This window comes from Panicum hallii, chromosome 6 (genome assembly GCF_002211085.1).
Source record: "Panicum hallii strain FIL2 chromosome 6, PHallii_v3.1, whole genome shotgun sequence".
Classification (NCBI taxonomy): domain Eukaryota; kingdom Viridiplantae; phylum Streptophyta; class Magnoliopsida; order Poales; family Poaceae; genus Panicum; species Panicum hallii.
In genome coordinates, this window is record NC_038047.1 from 14,071,337 (window position 1) to 14,078,579 (window position 7,243).

General features: G+C 44.6%; 1 long non-coding RNA gene across 4 annotated transcripts; it reads right to left on the reverse strand.

Moving 5' to 3' along the window:
- Positions 1-5,131: 5,131 nt before the first annotated feature.
- LOC112897151 lies at positions 5,132-6,913 on the reverse strand. 4 transcript variants are annotated; one of them, XR_003229587.1, is made up of 5 exons: positions 6,574-6,913; positions 6,221-6,493; positions 6,055-6,128; positions 5,608-5,678; positions 5,132-5,493 (listed from the first exon to the last, which is right to left on the reverse strand). It is a non-coding gene; the product is annotated as an uncharacterized LOC112897151 (long non-coding RNA). The 4 variants fall into 4 exon arrangements; XR_003229590.1 differs by having other exon boundaries at positions 6,216-6,493; XR_003229589.1 differs by having other exon boundaries at positions 6,221-6,498.
- Positions 6,914-7,243: the final 330 nt, after the last annotated feature.

Consider the following 7,243-nt stretch of genomic DNA (forward strand, 5'->3'; position numbering starts at 1 on the left):
CCGACTAGACAGGTCTCATCAACAAACCGTCGTGACTCCAAAAACGAGCGATACGGCTTCATCAGCAATCGCCAACGAATCAAGATCGACAACTATCCACTCTCGTCTGGTTTCTACGCTCGGAGGCTGGTCATTACAAGGCACTCGTGTGCTTTCGGCAGCTCCGCCAGGTCCCAGGCTCGGGGGCTGGACACCACGCAACCCGGACGGCTGCCCACGTGAAGACTGAGTCCTGATTCAAGGAGGTTTTTCGGAGATCTTTAGGCAACTTATTTAACCACTATCTTGAGTTTTATCTCAAAACAAGTGGTTTTTCCCCAAAAGAACTCGTTCAACCACTCGGTCAGGGAATCCATGAATTTACACAAAACAGGGCCTTTGTCCGTTCATCCACATTTCAGCACCGTATGAACTGTCTTAGCCCGCCCAAGAAATTCCTTCCGGTCAACCGAGTCACCTTCCCACGATGACCACTTTCGTAACAACGCATGTGAAGGATTGTGTAATCTATTCCTTTGGGCCAACTCAGACATCTTCGCATAGCAACATACGACCTGCCTTGGCTCACCCAAGGAACTGATCAGCCCCACGTGAAGGATCTCATCGTCACTTCCGTCGAGCCCACCGTGATGTTTTAGCATGGCAACATGTGAATTCTCATAGCCCGCCCAAGGAATCGACTAAGCTACAAGCAAGATTTATTTCTCCCTTGCCAAATTGATCCCCGGTCACCTACCCACATTTCTAGTACTACTCCATTTACTAGTTCTCGACTAATACTACGTACAGTTTACTGAAGAGGCATCGCTCCGATACTTCCAGTACTACTTCTCGACTAGTACTACGTGCAGTTTACTGAAGGGGCATCGCTCCCACACTTTAAGTACTACTCCGTTTACTAGTTCTCGACTAGCACTATGCAAAGTTTACTGAAGGGGCATCGCTCCCATACTTCTAGTACTACTCCATTTACTAATTTTCGACTAGTACTACGTAAAGTTTGCTGAAGGAGCATCACTCCCATACTTCCAATACTACTCAGCTTACTAGTTCTCAACTAGTACTACGTGCAGTTTACTGAAAGAGCACCGCTCCCACACTTCCAGTACTACTCCATTTACTAGTTCTCGACTAGTACTGTGTGGAGTTTACTGAAGGAGCATCACTCCCATACTTGTACTACTCCGTTTACTAATTCTCGACTAGTATTACGTGCAGTTTACTGAAGAGGCATCGCTCCCTTATTTCCAGTACTACTCCGTTTACTAGTTCTCGACTAGTACTATGCGAAGTTTACTGAAGGGGCATCTGATAGGAGGATGAGTCCTGATCTTCCGAGAGGTACGGTAAACTTGATTGGTGGAGAACTCGACGTTGAACCAAGGCTCCGAACGAACGGAACTTCGCAATCACTACACCACTGCTCCGTTGGTTATCACCCGTGTCACATGGATGACCTCACCACGAAGGCTTATCCCTGCAAGCGCAATCAAGAACACAAGCAAGAACAGGAGATGCAATCAAACAGACTTGATTACGAGATGGGATCTCACAAACCGAAGAACGGCGACACTATTCAATGACAGATTGAATCTAAGCAAACCCAAACCCTAATGTGGCGACGGCTATTGAATAAAAAGGAGTTAGAGGCGTGCAAGTCCCCTAGATGCAACCCTAATGGGTTCCAACACGGTACACGGGCCAACGGCCTAACAGACGGTGACACAGCACCCTGACAGATTCTGGATGCCCACTTGTGTCGATGATTCCCGTCGAATCAGAAGGCATTTTGAGGTGGGACCGGTGCCATTGGAAGATCTATGAAATTCTAGTTCCAATCATATATAGGATGTCCAAATCCGACTCCGTTTGTGGCCAGGGTGTCAATTTTGGTGAAGTCAGGTTCTGGAATCCGAGGTGGAGTCGAAGTCGAGTTGGACATGGACTCCTCCCTGGTGTGGACGTCCTAGCTCCTCCTCCTTGACTTCTTGGCCTTCTCCAAGTTCTTGCTGGTCCTCTCCATTGTTCCTAATCATTAAACATGCATGGAACCAAGCGTAAGTTCTGAAAAATAATTAACAAGGTTAGAACATACCTGGAGATCCAACTGTCGTGCACGTGCTCTAGTGATCGGTCCTTGCATTATATGCAAAGGAGAGATGTCCTCATCAGCATCACTCCCATACTTTTAGTACTACTATGTTTACTAGTTCTCGACTAGTACTACATGCAGTTTACTGAAGGGGCATCGCTCCCATACTTCCAGTACTACTTCGTTTACTAGTTCTCGACTAGTACTACGCGCAGTTTACTGAAGGGGCATCACTCCCATACTTCCAGTACTACTCCATTTACTAGTTCTTGACTAGTACTACATGCAGTTTACTGAAGGGGACTCACTCCCATACTTCTCGTACTACTATGTTTACTAGTTCTCGACTAGTACTACGTGTAGTATACTGAAGGGGACTCGCTCCCACACTTCTAGTACTATTCCGTTTACTAGTTCTTGACTAGTACTATGTGTAGTTTACTGAAGGAGCTTCGCTCCCATACTTCCAGTACTACTCCGTTTACTAGTTCTCGACTAGTACTACGTGTAGTCTACTGATGGGGCATCGCTTTCATACTGCCAATAACACTCCGTTTATTAGTTCTTGACTAGTAATACGGTAGTTTACTGAAGGGCATTCACTCTCATAACATTGCGTTTACTAGTTTCCGACTAGTATTACGCGTCGTCAGCTATGTTGATTCCTTGTCTCTCACAAACAAGACATCCTGAGTGCTTTTTGACGCCTCCTCTAGCTCCCATGCCTAGGGGCTAGGCTTGACAAGACATTCAGTGTGCTTTCTGCGGATTGTTTAAGCTCTCACGTTCGGGGGCTGGACATCGCAAAACTACTCGGAAGATTCGTAGAAGAACCAGATTTAAGAGCCTTTTGAAGATTTATCTCGGGAAGATAATTATTTAACTATTATTTCAGGGATTTTATTCCTAAATAAGGGGTTTTTAAATTTTTAACCTAGAGATCTTATCTAGCCATTAACTCATGGAACAAGGTTTGATTTGAGCAGTAATTTAGGGCGCTTTTAAGAGAAACTATTTGGTTAGCCATTTTTTCAGGGAATTCATTCCGAAAAAGCGGTTTTTGAATTTCTAAACTAATTTGCCCATCTTAACCATCAAATCTTTATCGTCATATATTGCATGCCACGATTCTTTGGATCCTTTATTTCAAACATTGGGGATTAGGATTCAAGGCTCGGAGGTGGCGGGACACATGTCATCAGCGACTTATTTTTTAAATCTTTTGGAAGACAAGGACAGAAGACTCAAGACTAAATTGACCCTTAGCCTGATTCTTCAAGTCAACCTAAGGCTCGGGGGATACTCCATATGGAGTGTGAGTTTAATCTCACCCCATATAAAAGAAGACTTGATAACTACTCAGGGCATGAGCACCTCACAGCCTCAATGCTGTCAAGGAAGTACTCAGAAGTTTGGGAGAACTCGAAGATGCCTTCAGAAGTACTAGGAAGTCTGCAGTACTCGACTATGAAGAGCTCGGGGGCTTGTCAAACCCGGGGCCGCGGGATTGTGCACATGGCGTAAATTTTTTAGGATAAGGGATTGGGCATAGCCCACGCCCTACATCAGTCGTAACTACTTGTATTGAAGTAGAACTACTCGTACCGTAGTAGAACTAGTCGGAACAGAAGGAAACTACCCGAATAATACTCGAATAGAACTCCTGAGCTCGTATCTGGCTAGGATTTCCATGTAACCCTGTCATCCCAAACTATATAAGGGCGAGCAGGAACCCCCTCCAAACCAAGATCACCCCGATCAACACCTAAGGCAATACAAACCACACACAGAACGTAGGTTATTACGCTCTCGACGGTCCAAATCTGTCTAAACTTTATGTTTCTTGCATCTTCGAGTTACTGATCTCGGCAACATCCTATCTACAAACTCACCACCTCGGGGTATCCCTCGGTGGGCGTGGCGGTAAAACACCTACATTACTGACAATTGATTTGCTGGTTTCAAAACGAGTAGTAACTGACCTTTTAATGGCTGCAAGTTACTATATTTTATGTCATTAACTTGGGCGTTCAAGGAACGTCTCTAGTGTCTATAAAAGGAAAAAAAACACACGAGATCTCTTCCACTACTACGCTGCTCCTTTGTTGTCCCCGTTCCGACGTCCTCAGTGCATAGGCAACCCGGAAAAATAGGCCTCCGAAACTGCGTTCTTCCCTAAGACTCTGCACCCAAGGAGTAGAAGGGCGATCAAGTTTTTAGGGAGCGCATCAGCGCGACTGCTCGTTGCGACTACTTTCCTACCGCTTCAACTCACCTCCGACCGCTTCAATGACACCTCCGACTGTTTCGACTACATCTCCTACTGCTTCAATTACATCTACAACTACTTTCCGGTGGCTGGCGCATCTGCAGTGCGCACCTGCACGACATCTGCTCTTGATCGGCTACATCAAATAAGCTCGACTAGCAATGTCGAGTAACGGCGCATCCGGTGCCTTCAACACTGGTCCCGCCTCAAACTTCTTGTATATGTTTGTTATCTTCGTTGCAAGCATAATATACCATGATTTATCTTATGTTTTGGATTAAAATGAACCGTAATTTAGCTCTGATTCCAACAGGTTTGTGTACACGTGCTTGCAGGTGTACGTGATAACTTTCGTTTTTTCCCAGGCTTGTGCACGTGTTACAATAATACAAGCTAAAGGAGAATATGCATAAATTTGCCATCAAGCCTTTTTTTCAAGAACAAGTTACTATAATGGCAACATAAATTTACCATATGAAATAGTTACGAGAATTCAAATAGCTTGAGATGATAAATTAGCATCATGATGTTCCTGGGAACCAATTACGATAATGCTAGAACCAGTTTGCCATATCATTGTTATGATAATTCAAATATCTAGAGTAGATAATTAGAATGGCAAGTTACCACAATCTAGTGTTCATAATATTTACCACAAGTTGTTCTGTGGAAAGTAATTATGATAATTTACTATAAAATTGTTACGACAATTCAAAATGGCTCAAGATGATAATTAGGATCATGAGTTACCATAATTTGGTGTTAAGCAGTTCTGAGAAACCAGTTACCACAAGCCAACTGTTACGATATTTTGATTAACTAAAGACTATAATCAGGATGGAGAGGTACCACTATTTTGCATCGATAGGTTCCGAGGGACCTTGTAGCAAAATGTCTCTAAAGAATTACAATAACCAGCACACATGTGCTTGCAACACCTTAAAAAACTTATCTGGCTTTCAGTAGAATTGACAGCATACAAAAAAACATACATCACATATGTGCTTGTTTGAGCAGCTCAAACAACCTAAGCTGAGGAACATTTTGCCGTATGCATAGTCACTAGAGTTGGGCTTCTTCACTGTAGTTGACAAAGCGATGACCATCAGAAAAGCAGAAGCAGTAAAAAACGCTGGAACATATAAAGCAAGCAATTATCATTATTATTCCTGTATCAGTTCCATAGATTGGCCAATTCCAATCGTAAATCAATTAACAGTGAAAATCAGAGCACTTTATCACTTACACATGGAAATCAGAGCCAATTCCAGAATGGTGAGCATTGTTTTTCAGTACTGAGGCTACAGTAATCGTGAACTGAGAAGTACAATAGTCAGAAATAAGCTCATGGGCACAAATGCACAAAAAAATACAGTAAAACAAAAAATGATTGACATAATTTTCTGACTATGAGTTACAAGAATCAAACTCATGATATGTGATAACGTAAATCCATGAATTTACTGAAAAATATCATCCAGGTTCAGATATAATTCAAGATTTTAGATTGGTGCTATTAAGAACCCAGATCCAAAGAAATCGATCATAACTGCAGAATCTGGTGAAATCAACTATACTAAAGTATGCAGCCTGCTTGTACCAAGTTATGTAACCTACGGCAGTACATATTTGAATGAATCAAACAAAACTATGGAAGCACAGACCACAGAGAAATGAACAAGCGATGCTCGACCTGCGCGGAGCTTCAACTTCGCCGGGGCATTTACGCAAACACAGAGCGTGCACCAGCATCACCCCTTAGTTGATCTGCCAAAAATACATACACAACATGCAAGAATCGTGAGCTTACAAGCCAGCGATGGATGAGCAACGAGGGGGCAGCTAGCAGCTCACCGTACCTCGGCGACCTGCGAAATGTTGTGAGACTAAAGCCAGCAATGGACGACCAAACACATGGCAGCTAGCAGCTCAATGTGCCTGGGCGACATGCAGCCGCGGGGAGGGACCCATGCCCACCCGGCTCGCCACCGTGCCTCCACGATCACAGCCCGCGGGGTCACCGCAGCTACCACCGATGGGGGGGCTCCACCACTGCCACTCCCACTGCTAAGATCTGCATCTGGAGCAGCCGCACCAGGACGACGAGCTCCAAGAAGCGGATGCCTACCGATCTGCACTACAGAAATTAAATTGGACTGGGAACAAATTGGAGAACCAAAACAATGGGGACACGAGTAATCTCTGAATCTACCTGGAATTCTAATGCTCGTGAGTCCGCCTGCCTCCTACCATCAGCGTGCGCCCCGACGAATGAACTAGCCTTGATTGATCGGAGCAGGCAGCATCAAGGGTGGATCCATCGCCGATAGAGCCGGCTGCGAAAGGGGATCCTCGATGGCGGCGCGGCGCATCTGGAAGCGAATGACGCAGGCGATGGGGATTTAGGGATTTTCTGATGGTCAACAAGGAACAAACGCAATTTGGGGCGCCGATGAGGCGATGATTGATGGCTGGCTCCATCGCGTGAGGGCTGAGTTTTGGGCGAGCGGAGCCAGCCTGGTGAAGTGGTGGGCCGAGCTGTTCCAGGACGGAATGGGATACGCGGCATGCGTCTGACCCGGTCGGGCGGGTGAAATTGATCCGGCCATAAAATAATTTATTATGTGGCCGGCTACAGATAAATAGTTATATATATAATCTAATTGCGTTAGGATTTTTATCCTTTCTTGTTAGCAATACATTCCTCTACAGTACACGTTCACAGGCTCCCCATGCATATAGCTAGGTTAGTTAGCAGTATTGGTTAGAGCTCAGCTAGTTGTTGACTAATTCAGATAGGTACATGTATAAATATGCAAAGGCAATGATCAATATATATGTTGTTTCTGTCATCTCTATCCTTCTCACATCTTCTATATGGT